The 27,000-nt window shown below is 37.2% G+C and overlaps 2 long non-coding RNA genes and 1 pseudogene across 3 annotated transcripts; 2 read left to right on the forward strand and 1 right to left on the reverse strand.

Annotated features, from left to right (window-relative positions):
• Positions 1–1,458: 1,458 nt before the first annotated feature.
• Positions 1,459–3,432, reverse strand: LOC113110426 (uncharacterized). Its single transcript, XR_003293128.1, has 3 exons — positions 3,309–3,432; positions 2,120–2,449; positions 1,459–1,814 (listed from the first exon to the last, which is right to left on the reverse strand). It is a non-coding gene; the product is annotated as an uncharacterized LOC113110426 (long non-coding RNA).
• A 14,097-nt stretch (positions 3,433–17,529) lies between these two features.
• LOC113040193 (macrophage mannose receptor 1-like) lies at positions 17,530–20,544 on the forward strand (annotated as a pseudogene).
• Positions 20,545–21,398: 854 nt separating this feature from the next.
• Positions 21,399–23,543, forward strand: LOC113110432 (uncharacterized). Of its 2 annotated transcripts, XR_003293132.1 has the most exons (7): positions 21,400–21,455; positions 21,579–21,642; positions 21,896–21,949; positions 22,093–22,213; positions 22,324–22,387; positions 22,621–22,699; positions 22,842–23,543. It is a non-coding gene; the product is annotated as an uncharacterized LOC113110432 (long non-coding RNA). The 2 variants fall into 2 exon arrangements; XR_003293137.1 differs by lacking the exon at positions 21,579–21,642 and having other exon boundaries at positions 21,399–21,455.
• The last annotated feature ends 3,457 nt before the right edge of the window (positions 23,544–27,000 follow it).

The following is a 27,000-nucleotide window of genomic DNA, read 5'->3' on the forward strand; positions in this document are numbered from 1 at the left end:
TAATGTATGTGTGTGTGTATAAATGTATATATTTCATCAGCCTTTAATCCAATTTATGTAATTTATTATAAAACCCTGTCTGTTTATTTAAGTAACAAATATAGGTGTCATGCCATAACATATTTTTAATACGACTGACTTTATTTTAAATGTGAATTTAACATTGAAAGTTAATGTGATATAAATATTGCTACTAATCTTTCATTGTTCAGAAAGAGAGCAAATAACATTTACATTATTAAACATAATTTTCACTGACAGTCTAGATTTCATTCACTCTCAGAAACTACCATTAAAATCACTGAAACTGTTAACACTGTGAAATCAATATCTTAATTATAGATTCGTACACACATCTGCACTTTGTTGTTTCTGACGAGAGAATTCGGCAGAAAGAGGTATTCAGTAAGTGAGCGAGTGAAGGAAGCACCGGCATTTCAGCGATGACTCATCGGAACACCTCTGATTGGCCATTGCATTCAAAAGCTCAACAGAACCGTGTGTGATTGGTTAATGCGCAGCGCTGTAAAAACGCGTCTGTCTCTGGCTCAGCGGCAGCAAGCGATCACAGATCTGAATTTAGCAGCTGATGATATGACTTGCTGAACGTACTCGCACTGGTGTGATTGTATTAAAATTAATAAAATCTTAATCGGCTATTCTTTGTCTTTTGGAAGCTGCATTCAACCTGTTATAAGCCACACACGTACAACAAACTAATGTCACAGTGGTATCGTGTACTGTAATCGAATGTAGCCCAAGTTATTACCTGTTAAACAGTAGACAGCACACGCGTTCATCTAATAAGGATCTCCATCGCAAGCAAAGAATAGCCTTTGCAGATTAGCTTTCAATTCAGTGCAGTTCCATAGCCCCGTTTTCAACGCTGCTAATATTCTTAAACGTTACAACTCTGAGTGAACCGCTTCAGAGCTCAGCGCGTGCAGCATGGAACTGAACGACTCAATCAAACTGATTCATGAACCAATTCACTCGTTTGCCAATTGGTTTGATCAAGCCTTTGAACAGAGTTGACCCAAAAGAATGAATCATTCGCGAATGGGCATCGCTCATTGTCCAGAGAAAAGTAGACGGCGCGTTTGGAATAAACTGAAGCATTTATTGCATTAAGATAAAGTAACGAGAGGGGCGTCGCCCACAGTAACGAAGTACAGATTTTTCCCAAAAAATGTACTCAAGTAAGAGTATAAAGTACCCATCTTTAAATATACTCCGAAAAGTATTCGTTACCCCGAAAAATTACTCAAGTAAATGTAACGAAGTAAATGTAACTCGTTACTACCCACCTCTGAACATATGAAATGCACCAGATAATTTATATGAAATGCACACTTAATTTATATTTGCACCTTACTTTCTAGCCCCATCTGAAAGATTATGTTCTATAAACATAAAATAATAATAATAATAATAATAATAATAATAATAATAATAATAAAACATTTGGAGTTTCCCGCTGATTCAGACCAATTCATAAATATGTATACATCTGCCACAGCACACTTTTTGGCGAGGTTTTCCTCTGCAATTTGTAATGAGTATTTGTTGACAAAGTCAGATACAATTTGGAAGGTATATTTTGTTGTATTTTGTTATTCATAATCCTTGTTTGAGCATAATAATTTCACTTGTCATGGCATTTCCCTTTGAAATAATTGCTATTAGTAAGTTGAAATATGTATATATATATACATTCATCTTTATTCACATGTTAATTTAGAACATTATTGTACTAAGTGTAGAGGTAAGTAATATCCATGGAAGAAAAATGGAAGTGGGTGATCCATGATTATCTGCAAAAAAAGAACGGAAATGTAACATTAAAGTCTGGAGATAGAAAATAAGATTTGCAATTTTGACAATGAAGCTGAGAGATGACTTATGAATGACTCACGTATAGATTAACACATAAACAGAATTATTTAATGTAATGCTCACAAAACTGAATCCTACGGTTTAATTATGTTGCTATTGCTACGTATACCAGAAACAAGAAAAAGATTGGTGTGAAAATCCAGATTTTATTAATGTTACTTCCCTTTGAGAGCAGAATCAGCTTTCACTGTTGTTGATTTAAGGTCCTAAATTTTATACTTACCTACAACAGATACATTGTACTGACAAACTTCTTTGGTTTTTTTTCCAATTGTTATTGTGCAGTAAAGTCCACTGTCTGTCTTCTGCATTTCCTTCAGTGTTAGAGAGAAATTTGCAGTATTGAACACCACTCTGTCCTTGTAAGAACTGGCAGGGTCAACTTCTTTATTCTTACTGTAGTATGTCACAATGGTTTCTGAGTTATCCCTGGAAAACGTTTTTTTCATCCACATTAACTGTGAAAACTGTGGAAGCTCTTCTCTCTGAACAAACTCAAAACGGTCCCCTGCATGCACAGAGTGATTTAGGGGCTGCATTTCAGCAAAGGACACTGCAGGGAGAGAAAATGTAATTTAGTTTGAAAAAGATCTGATCCATTATGCAGGGAATTTTGCTGGTACCTGCATGATGGATGTTTTTAACATGTATGTGCCTTAGTGAATTTGTGAATTATAAACTTCTAATTTGCTGCTTATTTATAGTTAGTAAGGTAGTTGTCAAGTTCTCTTAATTAAATTGTAATGATGTTTTCCAGTCATTATGCAAGGATCTATTAATCAAAATTATAATTGTGTGTACACAACCAGGTAAAAATCACCCACTCCTATTTTTAAGTCCGAAACAGTGTCTCAAAATTAATTGTTAATGTCTGCTTCTCTTTGTGATGCCATAAATGGGTTTGGCCCTGCCCACAACTGGTGACAGACTTTCCTTTGAGTGTGCTGCACAGGTTTATGTTAAAAATAAAAATACACTAATATAATTAGTGTTTATATTATACTGATGGTAAGTTTAGTGAACCAAACTCCCAAATATATTATGACTTGATTAAAAATGATCAAAAATTTATTGTGTATCCTGCTTGTAGTGATCTTATATATGCTATGACAGATATTAGCAAATGCATAATCTCTCTAAAATGAATGGTGGAGTGTATCTGTATTAAAAAACAGGAAGTAAATAAAAATAATGATTTTGTTTTACTAGTAGCTTAATGATCCTTCTCAAAATGACAAAAATGAGAACTATGGTGTAGAAAGTTTCTTTCAGGATATTTTAAAGAATAAATCATCAAAATATTCTTTAGATGAAACTGTATGCCGGTTAAAAGCTCAGTGATGCCATAACGTGCAGTCATTATTGTCACAATAACCATTAATAATCAATAAACATAATAAACAATGTTTTACCTGTTTTGAAGGTAAGTAGAAAAATAAGTGATACGAGTACGATATTTCCTGGCATTATTACAATAAAAAAAGTAAAAGAGAGAAAGGAACAGCTCAAAATGACTACCGCTGCGTTGACTTCCTATTAAAAATGGAAGTTCAGCATGAAACGCAAAAAGAAACCAAGTTATTGCGCAACCGAAGGTCCTAGTTTTTAATTTAATACTAAAATATTATTAAGAAATGAAATAACACAATTGAGTAATGGACATAAAAGTTCAGTTAAGTGTGGAAACACATTTTTTCTTTTTCAACAAACATATAATATGCTGGATCATAAAAGCGTGTGCGTGTGTTTACATGTGCCATGTCCATATAATATAATAATTATATTCTCACAGTTAGAGCACTGCAATAAATCACACATGAATTCAGGAACCCTTTCTGACACAATGTTTAAACTTTGCAGTGCATTCAGAGCTTAGTCCGTCTTAAACAAGCAGCACTTCTTCCTGCTACTCATTAGCTTCCTGCTAGTCTGAGTTCACACAAACCCACCTACAGTATGTAAGAAGGGATCTGAAAGCAAAGAATGATGCTATGAGAAACCACCAACCCTTAGCAGTTTGAGCCCAAGAAGGTTTTTCAATAAAAATAAAAACTTTAGTACATTAGATCAGCTAATTCAACTTTAATGCCACATGTAAGTTACGCATGCATCAAAAAGTGTTATATACTGGATCCCATTTAGGTTACTTTTTAAGAAATTGAGCTTAGTACAAATAAACCAGTTGATACACATGCAAAATTGTCTCAAAAGGCAGACGAGTCTAAGTTGTTGGGTTTTTTTTTTTTATATAGTTTTTGTGCCAGTGAGTTTTTGTGTCTCATCTTTGCCTTTTATGTTGGCCTGTTTAGCTTACAGGTTTAGAAAAAGATGTGGGTGTGAGATCAGATAACTGATTGCCTGAAACCCACATAGGCCTGTCTTCCTACATCAATGAGGACATCTAAGCACTTACTGTCGCTGCTTTTGTTCAGAGGAGTGCTTAAAAACTTATTTGTTAGGTCCTGCAAGGTTGTTCTGAGAAATAAGAGTGCACAGTACATTCTGTAGTTACACAACTGAAACCACCCCAAAGGGGAAAAAAACAGAATAGAATTCATGCTTACAACTAGAACATAGACTAAACACAGGACAAACAGCCATCAAAGACATGAACCAGTACATACATGAGACAAACAAGCCCAGAACAGAAAACACAGGAAGCTTATAAAGGAAAGGCAACCAGTTAAACAGCTGGGACAAATTACAACAAGGTAAAGAGAGAACAGGTGAGTGGAGTTTAGGGGAAATGGAGTCCAGAGGAAAGGGAGAAATACAAGCGGAACAAATAAAACAATAATGAGGTAACAAGATGGGCAGGGTTAGAAAATAGACAGGAGAGAGCACATGGCACCAAACAAACACAACACAAGCCACGTGCTTACAGAAAGAGAGTGTCATATGGTGGTAATCCTGGGCACACCAGCTGAAGACTGATATTTAGTCTTAATCTTGAGATTTGAGCTTTTGTTAGCCTCCCTTTATTTGGACATTCACCATCTTGCTTCCTCCCTTTGATCTGCCTGGCTGACTGGGGTTAAGTCTCACACCACTCTATGTAATAAAAATAAATATAATGGAAAAACTATTTTCTGCATGCAAACATCTTTGGCCCATGTATGCATGCACAGACACTTTTAAATTTCACATTTTGCTTAGTGTAATTAGTATAAACTATAATGTATGTTAACATGTACTGTATATAATTTCCACTCTACAATCTTAAATGTAAAGGTTCCAAAAGGCAGTTTTTCCACTGATGTCATACAAGAAGCAAAAAGTTCCAGTGAAACGTTCTTAAGAGAACCACCATTTTTCTTAATGTAAATAACATTTCCATCTAGTGGTCACATGAAGTTATATACCTACTGTATTTCAAAACAACATTTACCATCTCAGAATATGTCACTTTAAGTGTTATTTTAGCAACTTAAAATAAACCAAACCAATGATAGAAAACTTTGTTCTGTTGCCAAGAAACTAATAAGCATGAATTCATTCTTTACTTATGCAGAGAAAATCATGAGTTAATGCATGACTTACGAAGATCTAAGCCATTCATTAATGATTACATGTAGCTACATCAGACACGAGTGGTGTGGTGTGGCGCAACACGCCAAAAGACAAAACCCACTATAGCTGATGATACTGTCTACACTGAATTTTCAACGTGACACTACATGACATAATAAATCCCTAACAGTGAACTGATGGCTAGTTCTATTTCTGATTCATCCCAAGTGCTTGCGTCACACTAATTATAACCAAAAGAGTCATTTTATCTATCACACAGCATTGAAACATGCCACACAGCTTCTCCTGTTTAGCATACTGTCCCACAAAGAGGAAGGCCGAAAAGTTTGTTTCCCTCTTTATAGTTCTTGGACTCATGGGATTTGTAGTCCAACACATTTTTAGTACTAAACAAGCCTAATATAGAGCCACTACCTTTACTACCTCCACCCCATTACAGTAACCCCCCTTAATTTAAATTGACGTCCCGTCGATCAAATTTCTATGACCATGGTCGAAAAAAACGGGGTGTTTGTACCACTGGAGTGCTCTATCATAAGGAGAGAGATATAACCATTTGCCTGGACTTCTATATACGCATGGCTGACTGAGGGAGATTATGTGGATTTGTACGCTGCCCCATTGTGGACCTGGTTGTCCGTCATACTAGGTCCACCTGTATCTGCACAGACTGTTCCTATTGTTGACATGGCTGTAATGTCAGCTCATCAGGATCACCTTCTTCTGCTGGAAGTGGCATGCACAACTCATTCTGGGGAAATTGTGGCCTAATGGTTAGAGAGTTTGACTCCTAACCCTAATGCTGTGTATTTTGAGTCTTGGGCTGGCAATACCCTAACTGAGGTGCCTTTGAGGTGCCAACTGCTCCCGGGGCGCTGCAGCATAAATGGCTGCCCACTGCTCTGGGTGTGTGTTCACTGCTGTGTGTGTGCACTTTGGCTGGGTTAAATGCACAGCATGAATTCTGAGTATAGGTCAACATACTTGGCTGTATGTCACGTCACTTTCATTCTCTCCAGGCACACCAGGTTCACTTGACACCATGACTATCATATCATCCTTCCTCCACTCCTTGGGATACTCACTCAAAGGGAATATTCCCGGATTTTTGGTTTGACCATCTGCTGGGACATAAACTGGTCACAACTCACTCTGATGTATTTGTCTCACTTTTCCACCAGCAACTGGAACAATAGAATATACATACTCTTGACCTTCAGGACATCAAACAATTCGGTAAGTGGTTGGGTCCCAGGCATCCTGGATTTTCCTTCTGCCTTTATGGTCATGTGCTTTTTTATATACCAGCTTGCCTTCCCCTTAAGGTCATCTGCAACAGCTTAGAATCATTTAAACAGGCACACTGAGCTGCAGCCTCCTGGAGACAGGCTCGGGCATTATTAAAAATCCTTTCCAAATTATCTCGGTGGTCAGCCGTCCAGTCCACATTTGTTTGGCCATAGTCATCCAGTCCTAGCATAAAATCTACTGGTAAGTGGGGTTCTTGTCCAAACATCAGGAAATATGGACAATAACCCGTAGACTGGTGCTCTGTGGTATTATATGCAAAGACCACTTGTGAAAAGTAAGATGGCCAAAATAATGAGTAATAATTTTCAGGGAACTATTTCCTTGGATTGAGTAATATCACTGTGCCATGTTACGGCAGCCCAGTCCCTTGATAATTACACCACACAACTGAAATATAGTTCCTAATCATGTCAGCCTAGAATATCACAACTTTGCATTTTTCGCAGGTCTTAGTACAAGATATATCTACAGAAAGGTCAAGTCTTAAATAGGAAAAATATTGAAACTCTTTGGTCATTTTTGAACGCAATGCTACTGGTCTAATACAATTCAGTCATATACAGTATGCTAAGCTATGCTTATTGCCAGACCCAGAGATTGTCTGAATGGATTCAAAAACGGTAAAACTTGATTTTTGAGCCTATTTTTGTTCCTTTAAGCTGCATTTTGTCCTTTGTTTGTTTTTATATTTCTAATAAAATTTTGGAAACCTTTCACATCATAAACTCCTTTTTTAATTAGTTTTATTTATTGATGTTAACAAAAAGAATGTGCATAGAGAAGCCAAAACAGTAGTTCATATGTTATTATAATTTAAAAAAATGTGGAAATAATTAATATATTTTCAGATCAGCTTTGAATATTTTATTGTAATTTGCTTCAGACTATTGTTTTGAACCTTGAAAAAAAATAAAAATAAAAATAATAAAATTTTGTTAGCACTCAGAGAAATTATTTTACAGAAACAAGCATGTGAGCTTGTCAGTTCTGATGTTTCTGTTAAATTACATGCAGAAGAAAAGTACACTAGTCAGGCCACAACACTCAATTCATCAAATGTTCACACTGAATTGTAGCCTGTGAGAAGAGAACTCGGGCAGTCCCGATGTTATTCTTTCTCAATGTGCTGTAATGTGTTGTATTGTATTTAAATGTACATGTCGCACCCTTTGTTTTTCAGTGTGGTTCTTATTTTCTGTATGTTCAAATTTGCCATTGATTTATCATACACATCAAAGTCTTAGCACATTTTCTTCTAATTTTTCTTCTCAAAAATAGTGTAATATTTTCATATAGTGTAAATGATTTCGAATAGTACTATGTTGTCAAGGTGTAAAGTATAAAATCTTTTGGCATATAAAAATGAAAAAAACATTTTGCACTTGAGAGCTCTGTGTTTTATTTGCAAGTATGATGACTGACTTCCTGTTTTGTGGTCTTTTTGCACCCTGTAGCCATTTTCTTACTCTAAAATTTTAGAGCAGCTTCAAACTCATCCAGATACATCAACAATGTCACTGTTTTCAAAGAATGAGTAATTTAAACAATAAACAATAAATGAACAGTTATACAAACTTACAGTTGAACATAGGTCATTTCAATCTTTAAGGTTCCAAAAGGGGGTTTTCACAGTCATACCAGAAGAACCAGAACCAGTTTTCGTTCCCTAAATAGAATGTTTCAGTGAACAGTTCTTAAGATACCCTTCTTTTGTGTAATGGAAAGATCCCATGGGTGTTAAAGGTTCCTCATGGAGTCAAAGATGCCAATGAATAACCTTAATTCTTAAAAGTCTACTGTTTAGAAATGGCGAATACATTCGTAAACTGTGCAATATGTTGCCTGGCTTGAGTGGCAGAGGTTGTGTCTCCACCTAGTGTTCACATGTAGATTTCAGCCATTTCAAAGCAACATTTGTTGTCTCAGAATGTAACTTAGAGTGATTTCACATCCTTGTTTTCACATCAACACCATCAGCAACTTAAAATGCCCAAAACTGCTAGATAACTCTGCTCAGTGGTCAGGAAAGAATGACTCATGTTTCACATGAGTTTTTGGCTAACACTTTATAATACCAGTGCATTTATAAGCATTAGTTTATTCTTAACTAATGCACAGATAATCATAAGTTAATGCATGACTCATAAAAAACTACACCATTCATTAATGGTTATTTCATCAACAACTAATAAAGAGTCTACCTGATTAATGCATCGTGTAATATACAAACTGCTGTTAATTAAATGTCATCATGTATTAAATACTTATTTAATATCAACTAATAGTGTAAATTAATATGTTAATTACCACAGTAGGTAAAAACGATGCATTTCAATGAAATGCGATTGAGAGTTAGTAAGAAAGTATACATATCTTGGCATTATTGTTAATGATACATTCAAAGGCAGGACATTAAGATCATGTGGCCCGGCCAACCACTGCATTCCAGTAATACTGTGTCTACATCAGACTTGAGTGGTGAGGCGTGATACAACATGCCAAAAGACAATAAAAGTAGTTATAATCGATGGTATTGTTTACACTGAATTTTGACATGACACTATAAATAAATCCCGAACAAGTGCTTGTTACTGTCACAGTGTCTGGTCTGTGTTTCCCTGGGTGTCCACTAGTGGTCTCACTTCCCCATAGTCACCCCACTGCAGGCACTACATTTCCCGCAAAGCCTTGTCCCTTCATCACTGTTAATTGCACATCTGTTAATTGCACTCAGCTGTCTCCACTTTCATCGTTTTCACCTGTCTATATAAACCGGTCTGTTTCTATCTGTTTCATGGAGTCCTTGTTTTCCGTCACCCAGCATTCTCGTGTTCCCTTGTGTTTTTTCCATGTTTCTTGTTTTTGGACTGCTTTCCTTGTTATTGACCTCTAGCCTGTTTTGGATATTGATTTTGGATTACCCCATTGAAACACTACAATTAGATCTCTCGTTTCCTGTGTGCATTCATTACATCAAGAGGGGAGTGAGGTGGGTGGTTTTGCGCAATTATTCCGGGCCATGGTGGTAGGAATGGGGTACAATGATGAGGCACTTAAAGACCTTTTTAACGCCTGCCTGGATAACCCTGTGCTTGAGTGGAAGATGAAGTAGCTGGAGATCCTGGATTTTTGGGGGTTCACCATGTACCTACAACATCAGTCTCAGTGGGATACCCCAGTCACACCTATCTCTCCAGTTGTGATGGCCGACTCTAGACCTATGTCTCCAGAAAGGAGCACCGCCAGCCCAGCACCACTGCACAAGATGGTCACCAGCCCAGAGCCACTGCACAAGATGGCAGCCTAAGGTGACCCTCCAGAGTTAAGTCAGGTCCCCGTTGACCCTGCAGAGTTGAGTCAGGTCCCCCATGACCCTCCAGAGTCGAGACTAGTTCCTTTTGACCCTCCAGAGTCAACTCAGGTCCCCGTTGACCTTCCAGAGTCGAGTCAAGTCACCATTAACACTCATGAGTCAAGCAAGATCACAGTTAGACCTCATGTCACCAATGATCTTCATGAGTCAAGGCAAGTCACCGTTGATCTTCCTGAACAAAGTCAAACCACAGTTGATTTTCCTGAATCCAGTCACATCACCACGGATCTACCAGAGCCTCTTCACGTCCCTCCTGAACTACCAGAGCCTCTTCACGTCTCTGCTGAACTACCAGAGCCTCGTCACTTCTCTGCTGAACTACTAGAGCCCTGTCACATCTCAGCCAAACTTCCTGAGCACTTGTCCTATCCTGTCATGGCCATGGAGGCCACCCAGGAACTCACCGCCTGCCCTTTCATGGCCAGGGAGACCATCTACCATCTCATCAGGGCCATGAAGGCCACCCCTAACCTGTTCATGTTCTCTATTTCAGGCTTACCTAACTAGACTTGCTCTCCTGTGCCATCGATCCCATTGTGGTAGTCTTCTGCGCCGCCCTGGTGAGCTTTTGTCTCGACCACACAGCTGTGGTGGTCATCTGTGCTGCCCTGGTGGGCTTCTGTCTCAACCACACAGCTGTGGTGGTCCTCTGCGCCGCCCTGGTGGGCTTCGGTCTCGACCACACAGCTGTGGTGGTCTTCTGCGCCACCCTGGAGGGTTTCTGTCTTGTCTGCTCGGCTGTGGTGGCCCTCTGTGCCGCCCTGGTGGGCCTCTGTCTCGACCGCAAGGCAGTGGTGGTTCTCTGCACCGTCCTGGTGGGCGGTGTTTTTTTCACTTCCTGTCTCTGTTTCCCTCTATGGACCTGGCCATCCGTTCCTCTCCCTGGTCCTCCACCGGTCCACCTCCCTCCTGGTCTCCTTGTTGTTGTTGTTGTTTTTTTTTCACTTCCTGTCTCTATTTCCCTCTATGGATCTGGCCCTCCATCCCTCACCTTTATCCTCTACAAGTCCACCTCCCTCCTGGTCTCTGTGTTCCTTGGTTTGTTCTTGTGTTCATCTGGTAGCTGCTCCTTAGAGGGGGGTGGTGGGGGGGGTATGTCACAGTGTCTGGTCTGTGTTTCCCTGGGTGTCACCTAGTGGTCTCACTTCCCTATAGTCACCCCACTGCAGGCACTACATTTCCCACAAAGACTTGTCCCTTCATTACTGTTAATTGCACACCTGTTAATTGCACTCAGCTGTCTCCACTTTCATCGTTTTCACCTGTCTATATAAACTGGTCTGTTTCTATCTGTTTCATGGAGTCCTTGTTTTCCGTCACCTGGCTTTCTTGTGTTCCCTTGTGTTTTTTCTATGTTTCTTGTTTTTGGACTGTTTTCCTTGTTCCTTGACCTCTAGCCTGTTTTTGGATTTTGATTTTGGATTTGGATCTCACAGGCCTCTAACTTTGGTGGGGATACAAATCCCTAATCATAATGAAACATATTACTTAACAATGAGCTAAAAGACATGTGGCTCAACAAGTAAGGCCACGACATAATGATGTCTTTGTAAATTATTACCTAATGATTAACTAAAGCAGATGTAACCCCTCTCTCCTTGGTCCTCACTGCCACACCTTGTCCCTGCTCCGAGTGGGCCTCAAAAGCGGGCCTCTGACATGGGAGGTGGATGCACTAAAAGGGAGGCTAAATGCCTGTTGCCACTAGCATCAACTACTAGAGCATCTCTTGAGATCAGGAGAGTGAGGTTTATCTGCATACCATCTGCTCACTGGCCTCTGTTAAACAGACAACTGGAAGTTGAAATGCATAGCTTTGACTCACTGTGGTAATTAACAAATTAATGTAGGCCTACAGTATTTGCTTAATATTATGTTGTCAAGGAATTCATATAGTACTTGATTTATTAATCAGACTTTCTCTTGGTTGCTGATGTAGTAATCAGTAATGAATGGTTTAGTTCTTTATAAAACACAAGCTCATGATTATCTGTACATTAGTTAATAATGAATATATGTATATTAGTGCACCTGTGTTTTAAAGTGTGACAGGTTTTGTAATACCATATTGTTTATCATTAATAAGCCTTGTTATAACGGCGGAAGAAGGGGAGGAAGCAAGTGCAAGTCAATAGTATTTAATGAAGCAATCAAACAAACAAGTAACATAAAAGCAGCGAAGTCCGATAGCAATCCAGGGAGTGACAATGTCTGATGGTGATCCAGTAAGTGGCGGTGAGGAGAGGCAGCAGGAGAGTGTGACACAGGAACTGAGATGAGCGAGCCGTGGTGGTGAAGGGTGATATCCGTGGCAGGTGAGGAGTGGATGGGGTTCCGAAGACAAAGACGATCCAACGATGAGAAGAACACAGAGAACAGGAACGAAAGACCAGGCATAAACACAGGGACTGAAACAACGCTCTGACAAACACAAGACGAAAGACAGGGCAATAAGTAGGGATCGGGTAACGAGTAGCAGCTGGTGAGATGAACAATTAACGGAGACACCCACATGAAACAATCAGTGCTGACATGAGACACACACAAACTCCACCTAGATAGTGCAAAGCCAGAGGCCACGGTTTACCAACCGTGACAGTTACTCCATCCGAAAATGAACAATTTGTCATTAATCACTTACCCCCATGTCGTTTCAAACATGTAAATGTGTTGTTCGTTTTTGGAATACAATTTAAAATATTTTGGATGAAAACCAGGAGGCTTGTGACTGTCCCACTCACTGCCATGTAAAATACAATGTCAAGATCCAGAAAAGTATGAAAAGCATCATTAGGATTGTCCATCTGTCATTAGTGGTTCAACCGTAACGCTATAAAGTGACGACAATACCTTTTGTATGAGCTGAAAACAAAAATAACAACTTTATTCAACAATTCGTCTCCTCTGTGTTTCTCCACATCACTGTAGCACCATTTTGGATATTATGAGCTGAACGCAAGCAGTTTACGCTCTTCTGTGACAGCCGTGCCACAAGGATACATTTTCTACATGTATTTAAGCATTGTTTTGAAAGAAAACAGTGCATCCTTGCAGCGCATAATTGGTTTTCATCCAAAATATTTTAAATCGTGTTCCAAAGATGAACAAAGCTTTTACGGGTTTCGAACAACATGGGGGTAAGTCTTTACTGTCACAATTTTCATTTTGGGGTAGAGTATAAGCCTTGTTTTTCAAAATGGTTAAAAGAGGTGTCACTTGTTAAATTTGACTTTAGTATTGTTATTTAATAAGTCACAGCATAATATTATATATATATATATATATATATATATATTGTGACGAGTCAGCTGCCTCCTCCCTGATTGTCACCGGCACCCCGTCCTAAATTGCCGCCCTTCACCAGGCTCCCGACTGGAGTGGGTGTGTGAGAGGAGGGGGGCTGGACGAGTCAGGGCTGGCGGCGTGTGATGGGTCACCCGAAGGAAATCGAGGTTCATCCCCGCCGCTGTTTAAAAGCCCAACGCGCCTCTCCTCGAGAGACCGGTCTCTTCCCCGTGCATGCACACTGGTGTCCTCGTGGGTCCAGGAAGGGTGCGTTGAGGGACTCCCGCGCCACAAAAGACGTGAGCTGCCGGACCCGCGATCCGGAGGAGAACCGCACCCGTTTACACGGCCGACGGGCCAGGAAGCCGGGCCGTCCATCCCCTACCAGCACCGCGGCCAACGAGGGAGATGCGGCCGCTAGAGGAAGCCGCCGCCCCTCGCGCCCCGGACCGAGGAGGGGAACGCGTGCGGCCGCCGGACTCCGCCCCTTACCTGGACCCTTCCTCCATGAACACGGCCCGACCCACACGAACCCTGCAGCACGACGTGGACACCAGATTCCCTGTTATTTTGGACACTTTTCCCCTTTGGCCACCTTTTATCCCCGTGTTATTTTATGATTTCTGTTATTAAAAGCCTCTTCGAGGCCTGACGCCACGCCCACTGTGTCGGTCTTGTGCTGCTCCCGTGACTTATATATAATAAGAGAGATGCTGTGTATCATCAAGACAAGACGTTTAGGTAATGTGATAATAGCACAATAATTTTTTTTTTTTTTTTTTATTCAAGTGACCAGTGCGTGTGAAGTAATGTGGTACAATGTGCAAAGATCCTAAGTGGAAATGAGCAATTTGATTATGAAAATGATGCACTGCTTGGCATCACGTTAAAATGTGATATAATCCTTTGCTGCAGTATGCTTAAATAGTTCTCAAAACATTTATTTATCCTGCATTTATTCATAGATACGAGTAAAACCTTTTAAAGATGTACAGTGTAGGTTAAGGTGCTGGGATTTAAATTTTTGTGATTCCAGTAAAGAGCCAAACCAGACAGACAGGTGTCTGAATAAAGGCAAGTGTTGTTGGGTCATCTTTGCAATTGATAAAATCTATCATCTTAGATTTTATTCCGGAGTAGGATATTTAAGACTCTGCTCTGTTGAGCAAACATGGTGAAGCTTCTTCATGCAGTTGATTCTCATTGTCCCCAGACCTTGTGATTTATTTCCATTTTTAGTTTCTGTTTTGATTCAGTCTGATGTAAAGATATCTCAAAGACAAGCAAAGTACAATGCCCAAAAGCATCTTCAAAGAAAATGGGCTATCAGAATATGAAAATTACTTGTTCCTTTCTTCACAAAAATCTACATATATTTGTGTTGTGCTTTACATGTCAGTGGGCAAATGCAAAATTCTTAAGTGTTCTTTAGGGTGACAGGTAAACATTTTAGTTATTTGTTTTCAGAGTATATAACATGTTATGGTTCAGTATGAAGCTCGCCATCTCATTCTGAACTACATAATAAAAGTTAATATAATTTAATTTTTAATAGAAGTGAAAATTAGGGTTTTCAGTTAAGTCAGACTTCATGTCATTCACCTCAGAGGTCTTTATAATATTTCATTTTCAGTTACACGCTAATATGAAGTATTACTATTATCTGCTAAATGTGTGTATATATATATATATATATATATATATATATATATATATATATATATATATTGATTTGTTCGATTAAATGGCTAATGACCTGGTCAAAAATTGCAGCTTATTCTGTTTTGGTCAAGAACCGCCCACTTAGACTTATCAGTATGTAGTGACCAACCAGGTTTTACTTGCCGTTTAGGGGTGGGTTTATCATAAATGAATTGGATGAAGTGTTTCAACTTGAGTAAATTATAACATTTTCATTCTAGCCAACTATGAATAAGCTACTGTAGAAGTTTCTGTGTAAGAAATACAGAGGACTTGCAGGAAAAATTAAGGTATGGATTTTTATGTCTGTCCATTATTGTATGTACTTATATTAACATGACATCTGAAAGAGCAGGTTCTTACATATAATTTATTTAACATCCAAACAAGCTATATATATATATATATATATATTGTAACCTCTGTTGGACCTATAAAAATTGCATGGAATAGGACTACATTTGCCACATTAACACCATCTGTTATATTTATAGAGTTGTCAGCCTTTCAAATATTTCTATATTTGTTTCCTATTTAATTTGTAAATTAAAATGATTAATTTATTTCATTCTGAATCCAAACGTTAAAAATTTAATGATAGCTGTTACTAATTTTTGAATTTTTAGCGTGTAAATTGGATTATCACCAATTATTTGAATATGACCAATTTATTTATAAACACATTTGGTGAGATCTGGCAACAATGTAGTTGGTTAATGTTAATAGTTGGTATGGATTTGACTTGTAAATTTAGTCTTTTTTTACATCATTACATTGTTTAGAGCATTAGAAACTTTTTTTTTTTTTTTTTTTTCTATGTCCTATGTAGAGGAAACCAGGTTTCGGTTAATAAGAAAATAAAAACAAGATTCTATGCCAAAACAATGTTTATATATATAAATAGAACAAGCTAAGGAAAAAAACAGTCAGGCAAATGTACAAATTTTCCTGAGTGTTTTTGTCCTTAGCTCAATTGATTTAATACAGATATGAGAATAATGTTGCGGAAAATAAATTAGAGAATATTTTTATTTTACATTTTGTATGCATACTAACACCTGCATTTAGTAGGTGTCTAATGGAAATAAGAGTTTTCAGGACTTTGACATCTGCAGGAAACTTCCACTTGAACCAAAGATCTCTTCTGCACAAAGATTTGTATAAAGATTCTCAACTATGGTTTTAAAGATATTAGAACATGATTGATATACTGTTTTACTTTACACAATATGTTTTTTATAAATGTCCAAAATGGGTTTTCCTATTATAATCAATGTATTTATTTATTGTCTCTCATTTGTTCCTTGGGCAACATGTAATGAAAAAAGAAGTATAATAATGATAATTACATTTTCATTATATTTTATAGAAATATGAATATATGGTTTATTTCTCAATTTACTTATGTCTCACTGAAATGCCTGATAAGCATGAACTATGTCCTGGTGTCCTCAACAGTGGACATGTATGAAACTGATGCAATTCTCGAAACAGAAATTAATATTCTGCTTTCAAACCCCAACAAAGTTGTTCTGAGATGTTCATTTAGGACAAGCAATTTGAAAATGAGTCCGGTCTCATAGAAGTTCACAAAAATATAATGTCCCAATATACAAATTATAAAAAAAAAATGTGTTTTAGATGTTCTGAAGGTGGTTATACAATATGTATAGTTTTGTGTGTGTGTGTGTGTGTGTGTGTGCATGACGTTGTGACCATTGGAAAAAACATCTTCAGTGACGATGAGCTACAGTATTTGAATGTGAAATGGCTCATCACAAAAATAAGCATATGATTGTATTTTGTTTGAAACAATTAAGACATGCTTTCAGATAATATATTACAGTATGTTATGATGCAGACTGAATCTCCTAATCTCATTCTGATACTCATTATATCTGATTCTCAAATGTGTGTTAGTAAAAGTACATTTGTGTTCCTGAAGCAAAAACAGCATGTCACTTACAACAAAATGGATTTCACTGATTTGAGGGACAGCGTGCAAAGATAAAATGTTTATTATACCTTGAATACAATAAAAAATTGCTTTGAATAAAAGTATCCGGGAAATGAATAAATAAAATGTACATGTAAAATACAGGAATAGTTATCCCCATCTGTACTTTGTAATCTAGCTTTGTTCTAAATCGTACAAGACTAAGAAAGTTGCAGTTTTGTTTGTAATATGACAGTGAGCGTGTGGTGCTGTTTGAGGCCGAGACTATAGAAAATGTGTACAGCTTAATTCTTGATATCAACAACATCCAGCCACAGTGTAATGTAACATATTAAGAAAATATGAAAAAAGACAAAATATGTGAAGTTGCAATAAATTTGGAGTGCACCATGTGTATTCAGTCTTATTTCTGATAGAAAATCTACAGTATATTTGATTATCTCTTCTTAGAAAACATCAGAGAGGATCCACAGTCATGGACGGGAGTCTGTTTGTGCTGCTTCTGCTGTCAGGTTGGTATGGTCATTTGTAATGGTTTTAATGTACATGTGAATGCATATGCTTCTTAGAAACAAACATCAATATAAATACTTTCACAGGTCTCTTGAAGACCACTTCCGGTCTTTCTCGTATGTACTACTATATAAATGCCAGAATGTCGTGGCCAGAGGCTCAGAGTTACTGCAGAGCGAAGCACACTGACCTGGCTTTTATAGACCGCATGAGTGATGCAAGCCAGCTGATAAATATAGTGGATGCTGGATACAGTGGATCAGTGTGGATAGGACTGAAGAGGGGGACACAGAAACGCTGGGGGTGGTCAGGGAGAAGATACACTTGCACAGTACAGTGCCTGGGAGGCAGGACAACCGAACAATTTAAGCGAATGCGCTTGTCTTGCCTATGGAGTTTGGCATACTTACCAGTGCTCATATCCAATTTACTTTGTGTGCTACAATGGTAAGTTACTATATTCAGTAACTCATATTCAGTTCAGCTGAGGAAAAGAGATGAGACCATATTCTTATTTTTTCTCTTTTGATAAAAGGCACTAATTACATCTTGGTAGAGATGTGGAAGAACTGGATGGACGCTCAGAGCTACTGCAGACAGCATTATATAGATCTGGCCACCATCCACAACTCTCAGGAACAGAATCAGCTCAAGAGTATTGTTCCATCGTCAGCATGGGTTTGGATTGGTCTGTTCCGGGACTCTTGGGAATGGTCTGACAAATGGAGCAACTTCTTCAGACACTGGGCAGCAGGTCAACCATCCCAGAGTTCAGGATCTGGTGACTGTGTTGGCATGTCAACAACTGTTTCTGGAAAATGGATTCGTTCAAGCTGTGATGTAAAGCGTCCTTTTATCTGCCATGGATGTGAGGATTTCTTTAATCAAAAGAAATGAGATGTTGTTTCTCCATTTTCTGTCTTTTGTGCTTTTAACTATGAATGTGATTATGTGCACATTATACTCTCTCTGATACCAATCAAGTTTTTTTTTACTGTAAAATGTAAACACTCATTGAAAAGCAAAAAAGCAAAAATATTTAATCATGATTGTGTCACCATAAAAGTATTTATGATTCTTACATTCCTGTTTGTCATCTCAATTTGTCATAGGGCCCAAGTCTCCTTACCGCGCATACCAGTATATGAATGAAATTATGACTTGGCAAGATGCTCAGAGTTACTGCAGAGCGAGATTCTATGATCTGGCCACTGCTGACAACATGACTAATGTGAACAAGCTAGTAAATACAGTGGATCCTGGATACAGTGGTTCAGTATGGATAGGTCTCAGTGCTGGGGCAGAAGATCTCTGGGTCTGGTCTACGGGAGAAGGTGCAATCTCCCAGTACAGTATGTGGTATCCAGGAGAACCGAGTGGTGATGGGGAGTGCGTGAGGAGTTTTAATGGAAGCTGGTATGATGAGAGCTGCAGTTTCAATGGTGAGTCCTCTTAGTTTGAGTTTGTTTTTCCACTTTAGCTGATCCTTGACTGAGGGCTGGTCCTTATCTTGTGTTTCTGAACAGATAGCACTGGTTTTATTATTAATAAGACTGCTATGACATGGAGAGATGCTCAGAGTTACTGCAGACAACAACACACTGATCTGGCGAGTATCAGCAGCCCAGAGCAGCAGAATCTGATCAGTAATGAATCATCGCTCTGGATCGGTCTGTTTCTGGACTCTTGGCAGTGGTCTGATCAAACGAAACTCAGTTTTAGATACTGGGCAGCAGATCAACCATTACATAGTTTAGCGCCTACTAACTGTGCTGGCATGTCAAGAACCAATTCTGGGAGATGGTCTCAATACAGCTGTGATCTAAAGCAGCCTTTTATCTGCTATGGAGGTAAGTTTTGTTGGTCATTTTTTAAACAGAGATTAAAAACAACTGTGATTATATGATTTTATTAATTGATTTATTTTCTATGTTTTCTTTAACCCTGCATTTCTCTAGCTGACAAGTTAATTAGAAAACAAGTTGCACGGTTGAAATTGTCCTGTAATGGAAAATGCACATTGAATGATCCTTCACAACAGACTTCCTTTCTAAATGTGGTATGTACATCTATGTGTGTATACATATACGGGTCCTTCTCAAAAAGTTAGCATATTGGATAAAAGTTCATTATTTTCCATCATGATAAAAATTAAACTTTCATATATTTTAGATTCATTGCACACCAACTGAAATATTCAGGTCTTTTATTGTTTTAATACTGATGATTTTGGCATACAGCTCATGAAAACCCAAAATTCCTATCTCAAAAAATTCCTATCTCCCATGAGTCACTGGCTGCGTCCGAAATCGCATACTTAACGAGTAGGTACTACATTTCAATAAGTACTTACTTAACGAGCGCTAAAAGAGTACGTACAGCCAAATCTCGTCGAGTATGAATGAATTCCGCCATGTTTACGTTATCATGTGACCTATGACGTTATAACAAGCGCAACAACTTCAAATATATGACTGACTGCTACAGGTTTAATATTTACGATCTAAATATTTTGAGGTTGATGCAATTTGCTCCTTTTTGAATACACAAATGCCCTTTTATTGTTATTGTAGTTTAACCAATATATTTGTGTTGTTTTTATGTTTTAAAATCCTTGAAGATTAAACCCTTCATAGCATCAATAACTCCACAACTCTGCCTCATAAGGTTTTCCTCAGCTTTTGCGGTATTTGTAATATCTGCACAAATAAGACGTTGATCAACTGCTTGAAGATCTTGCCTTTGGAGAAGATAGTTGATTTTACACTTGAAGAATGTAACTACTACTTAGAAATTAAGATTACCTCAGAAAGCATTTCTCACTGTAAAAACTAAAGGTGCCTCAGGTATCCTTTTGAGTACTCCAGGAACCTTAAAATGTATTTTAAGTGCCTCAAAGCTCTTTTTCTCATAATAGGGTTCCTGGAAGAACCATTATAGTCTTTGCAGTTCGTGCAGGAACTCATGGGATCCTTGAAGCACTTTGTTCCCAGCTCTGAGGTTCTGGAGTCACCCTTTCATTACACTGAGACCTCAAAGTGCTCTGGAGGTTCCTGGAGGAACTCACATTTTAAAAAAGGGTTACTGCAAGCTCTGTTAACATTAAAGTGGTTCCTGGAAGATCTCACTTGTAAAAGCCAGCATCTGGAAGAACCCAGAGAAGTGACAAAAATTAAATGTGACTTATTATTATTATTATTTACTTTTAAGGAATGTGATGGAACAATTAGTTTTGTGGCACTTGCATGTGAAAAAAAAAAACCTAAATGGTTGAACAAATCTTCACATTTGATCTGTCAAAACATAAATAAATTAAATAACAAAAGCAAAAGGACATACAAAATCTTCTAAACAGACAAAATATCCAACTAAAATGTTACAATTATTTCTGAAAACACTTCTCAGCAATAGGGAATAGATACAAGCAAACAGGCATCCAGTGGCTACACCATGTTTGTTATTATTATTTATTAATTTCCTCCAGACTTAAACTTAAATACTGCAATAACTAAAAATAGTTTTATTGAAATAGGCTAAATGTTAAATCATTTGAAGGAGGATAGTTTACCTTGAAACTTTAAAGCAAACATTAAAAATATTATTTAACTAAATATGACTAAACGCATTAATTTAATACAAAAAACTCTAATTATAACAATCGGTACAATAGTAATATTTAGATTTTTTTCCCCTAATGAAATAAGTTAAAATTATTCAGAAATAACTGTTCAGCCGTTGTCAAGAAGAAGAAAATTCATGAGGCTTGGCGTCCTCGCGCTCCTGCTGTTTGCTCGCGTGCGCGCGCGTGCGCGTGGAAGAGCGATTTCAAATCAAATACAAAGAAGTAACGGCTCCTTTCCTCAAAGAAAGAAACAACTGCTGCGCAAGGTGAGTAAAGGCTCCGATATAAATATACAGATTTATTATTTGTATACTGATTCATACACTGACACATTAAACTGTATGTTTTTTTTTAATTAAAATGTTTTGTTTTAACCATTAATTTAATAGCTGCGATGCTTACGAGTCTAATGCACTTGTGGGACGAAATGGAGACTAACGTTACAAACACAAGGTCACAAACAATAATTATTAGTTAGGTTTAACTTACACATGATGTTTATTGTTTACCTTTATTCATTATAACTCTTTTCTTCAACTTTTCTAAATTATTGTTGTCTTTTACGTTTGTTAAATAGTTACACATCCATGTTAAAGTAACGTACATGTAACGTAAGGCTATTAACGTTAGCCTATTTTTCTAGTCATTTGCACATAACGTAACGTTACGTTACATAAAACTGGTTTTGATAATTTTCTCTCCTCAGAAAATCCAGTATGACTTCTCTAAAAATCTCAAAGGATTCACAGAGCAGCACTATGTAAGTATTTAATTATTTATTTGACATTGAAATAACTGAAATGGTGTTTCAGCTTGGCCTAATCCAAAATTATATATGACTGTGTACACTGTTACACTGAACTGAATTAAACAATAAAAAAAACTACCCTTCTTTTTATTCAGCAGTTAATAAAGAAATGTGTCTCTGTAGTGGACACCTGTGAGGCAGTGGACAGACAGCTGCTGAAGTCTGATGCTGGCTGACAATAAACAGACCTCTCTGGATGTGCCTCATCTTTTGTAGGTGTGTAAATAAGTTTTGCAGAGACACACCAGAAACACTTCTAAAACATTCAATTATTTATAGCTTATTAACAGTTCTTTTTTTCTTTTCTCTTTTTTTATTGTTTCCAGAGTAATTCTAACATTGCCCTTCCTGTAACATGATGATCCTGCTGTCCTGGATGTATATGATGAGGTAAGTATGAGTTTGTCCATGTGTGTATACATATGTAGTGTACACACACAACTTATACACACATTTTGCACTTAATTAGCCCACGACCATTAATCAATGCACTAATATGACAAAATAATTCCTGTGGTGTTCCTCATTTTTAAGATAATTAAAAAAATACCTGTGCTAAACGAATAAATGTAAATATTTTGTTATTTAATTTTTAGTAAATCACTCTTTTTTTCAATGAACAGCCTACACATAATCTCAGAACAGCTGTGGTAATAACAAGAGCCCCATTTGGTGAGAGTAGCACTGCAGTCTTTCCTGATGGTGAGGAGCTTCTTGCTGATGAACCTGCCGACATGAGTTCACCTTACTATGAGTGTCTATGTTCTTTTCAAGATTATACAGAAAAGCAATTAAAAGTACACTAAAGCGCACTGTTTTTCTGCTGTATCTGTTGGCCATTCAGGAGGAGACCATGGACCATTTCCATAAGACTGATGATGTGTTTCAGCGGCCATCAGCATCGTAAATCCTCACCATTTTTTTATATTTTGATTTTTTAAAAATTATGTGCTATTATATTATATCACATTTGTATCAAATTACAAAAAAAAATAGCTAATGCAAGGGTGTTTCAAATCCAGAGTCTTTTGGAGGAATGCTAAATTTGACATTTTTGCCTTTGATTGAAAGTTGTGAAAATGCTATCTTTAGAGTTTTTGTTTTGTTATTTGAGTAAATGAGAATGCAAAAATATTTGTGATACTCTCCCATTCACTGCTCTCGAAGTTAACTCAACTATAACAACTTCCGCTGCTGAGAAACTGGTTTATTAAGCTATCTTGAGGCTTATCAATTTCTTAAAATGTCCTGTGATAATTCTTCCAATCAGTTTCCATAATTTAGAACAGGAAAGAAAATGTTACTATGAATTGCATTGTGTCTAAAATTGAATTGAATTTATTAATTTAAATTGTATCATTGTTTTAGGTACATGAAATGTTTTTTAAAGTTCTAAGATAATTGAGTCACATTTATTTGTTTATAATTTTACCAAGGTGTAAATGTTTTTTTGTTGTTGTTATTTGTTTATAGCAATATTAACACTGATGTGTCCATGAATGGGATTGTGATGTGCAGTATTGACTATTTAAGGTGATTATGGATATTGTTGCTTATCAATAAACTGTTTTATATGCATTTGTTTTATTTTTTCAGTTTGTTTTTTTAACTCATAAAAAATGTCAATAGCAGGAAAAATAAATAAACCGGGGGTGGGGGGTTGGGGGTGAAGAACTGAAATTAGGGAAATGGTGCCTTGAAGAACCCCAGGTGGTTCCTGGCCATCCTAATAAAAGGGTTCCCCCAGGAACCATTGAAAGTTCCTCAGAGAACCACCCCCATTTAGAGTGGTGCCTAGAAGCTCTTCAGAGGGTTCCGCCGGCGTGGCGAAGTGAAGAACCCCAAAAGGTGCCTCCAGGAACCTTTAGTTTTTACAGTGAGGATGTCAAGCGAGACAAAAGGTCTTGAAAGTACAAAATGAAAGAGTGGAAGGTGGGTTAACATATGCTGATGAACATATGCATATGAAGGTGGGTTAACATATGCTGAGCCCCTGAAGAAAGTGGAACAGGAAACAAAAACAAAAGAAATTGAGAAAGTTGAACCTCAGAGAATTAACAAAGGCATAGAAGAGACTGAGAAGGAAGTGGTAAATTGCTCCGCACAAACGGAAAGTTGGCCAGAGAGAATTAAAATCATAGTGAGAGCAGCAGAAAAGTATTTGGAAATAGAGGGAATCAGTGTGGAGATGATAAATGAAAAACTAAAAGTACAGGTAGGAAACACCCAGACAACATGTGGTGGTTCATAATGGTATTACAAATATTGCAATGGAATGCAAGAAGTTTGATTGCAAACGGACAGGAGTTTAAGAACTTTATATTAAAACAAGAAAGATGCCCAGATATAATATGTGTTCAGGAGTCTTGGTTGAAACCATGTCTTAATTTTACAGTTCTATGATATATTGCAATACATAGAGACAGACCAGGTGGAAATGAAGGGGGGTTAGTAACTTTCATAAAACAAGATATAGGATACAGGATTGTAGAAATTAATCAGGAACATTAGGTTATGCTAGTTGAAATATGGGAAGGATCTGAAAGTATAAAAATAGTAAATTAAAATCCATGTAAGAAACTAAATATTAGAGATTTGGAAAAAATAGATTAGGAAGGTAAACAAAAGATGGTATGGTGTGGAGATTTTAATTCTGATAATACATTGTGGGGGAGTGAAAATACAGATCATAATGGATTGGTAGTGAAAGAAATGTTAGGTTTAAGAGGATTAGTGTGTATAAATGATGGGTCGGGAACTAGAATTGATATTGGAAGTGGAAAGATGTCAGCTATAGATTTAACTTTGAAATCCGATAATTTAGCAAGGAAAAGTACTTGGGTAGTAATAACTCAGAACAACATAGGAAGTGACCATTTTCCAATATTATGTAAAATAGGAATAGATATTCAAAAAGAAAAGGTAGTGAGAATACAAAGATGGGCATTTAAAAATGCAAATTGAGAGCAATTTAAGGAGATTTTAGAAGATTATTTGGAGGGTATTTTGGGTGTAATCGAGGATGTAGATGAGCTGAATACAAATATTTGTAAAGCAATACGGAGAGCAGCGGTAGAAACAATAGGAAAAAATAAATCAGGGAATAGAAAAAAGGTGGTTCCTTGGTGGAATGAGGAATGCTGTTATGTAGTTTGTATAAGAAATAAAGCTCTTAGGAAAGTAAGAACAAGTTTTAATTTTAATGATTTAATAAACTATAAAAAGCACAAGCAAAAGTGAGGTGTGTAATAAGAGTAGCAAAGAGAAAATATTGGAGGGAATTTTGTGAAAGTATTGGTGAAGATACTGAAATTAACAAAATATGGGGGATGATTAGAAAGATGAGTGGAATTCAGAGATATAGTAGCATACCAATTTTAACAGAAAAAGAAAAATCAGCAGTTACAGATAAAGAAAAAGTAGAAGTGTTAGCAGAAACATTTATAAAGGTGCATAGTAATGATATTATTCCTGAGGAAATGAGAAGAAAAAAAGACAACGCATTAGAGAAAATCCAAAAATTTTAGGGCATTTGGGTAGTATAATAGAGGCAGAGTTTACAATGTATGAAATTAAGAGAGCAGGTCTAAGGGGTAAGAAAAACTTCTCCAGGAAAGGAGAAGGAGAAAATTAGTGTTGAGTTGATAAAAAATGTATCAGAAAAATCATTAAAGATCATTCTAGGATTGTTTAATAAAGTATGGGAAATAGGGAAACTTCCTCCTGAATGGAAACATGGGGTCATAGTGCCAATTGCTTAGCCAGGGAAAGACAAAGCTCAACCAAGCAGCTATAGGCCAATAGCACTGACAAACCAATGTAAGCTTATGGAGAGAATGGTAATGTCAAGGTTAGTATGTTTTATTGAGAAAAAGGGGTTATTTTCACAGTACCAGAGTGGTTTTAGGAAGGGGCGTAGTACTATGGTTCTGTAGTTAGTCTGGAGGCAGCAATAAGGAAGGCTCAAGTACATAAAGAGGTAGTAGTCGGAGTGTTCTTCGATATTGAGAAGGCATACGATATGTTATGGAAAGAGGGTTTATTAATTAAACTTGATAAAATGGGAATTACTGGAAAGATGTATGATTGGATCAAGGATTTCTTATTGAATAGGACAATACAAGTTATAATTGGAAACTCCCCAAGGTAGCGTATGTAGTCCAATACTTTTTAACATTTATGATTAATGATTCTTTATACACAAATTGACACAGGAATAGGGAGGTCACTGTACGCAGATGATGGTGCACTATGGAAAAGGGGAAGAAATATCATATACAGATTGTGTAGGTTACTAAAGTTTACTCTGCCCTTCTCCGGGTTTACCGGATACCTATATCAACGTGTTTCAGGAGGAGAGGATGAATGTGCGTGTTGTAAATCCCACAGCTCGGATTCAGCGCTAACCAACAAGGCGGCGCTCGTCATCCGGTATAGATCAACTAACACAGTCGATATAAAAGTGTTTAAGCTAACAAATATATTTACTTGCACATATTTCAGAATCAGAATATCAGATAATTCATAATATAGTGAGTATGTTTGCAAATATTTTGAATAAAAGTGATTCATGTGTCATACAGATCTATTTCGGCTGTGTTGTGTCACATGACAAGTACAACGCGTCGCCATGGAAACGAGAAGACAGTACATTCTTTACGTGGCTGGAGTATTCTGTTTTTTGCTACCATTGTCGCTCCCTAATGCCCCAATGTCTATATTCAGGTCAGAATCAGGGTTCTCTAATTGGAAAAAAGCACTGTGCAGAAATAGTGACTTTAGAGATCATTGCAAATCAGAACATCACAGAAGTGCTGTGTTTGCTTGGGAACAGCACACATTAGTCATTGAAATGTGTAAAACTTGATGCGTTGTGTCCTTTATGCACAGTATAAATAAATGAAAAAAATAATTAATACATTTACTGGCTCATTTTTTATAAGAGCATTTAAAAAAAGAAATGACTACCGAAATGTATTTGCACCGTACTGAATAAATTATTT

The sequence above is a fragment of the Carassius auratus genome, chromosome 2 (assembly GCF_003368295.1).
Source record: "Carassius auratus strain Wakin chromosome 2, ASM336829v1, whole genome shotgun sequence".
NCBI lineage: Eukaryota > Metazoa > Chordata > Actinopteri > Cypriniformes > Cyprinidae > Carassius > Carassius auratus.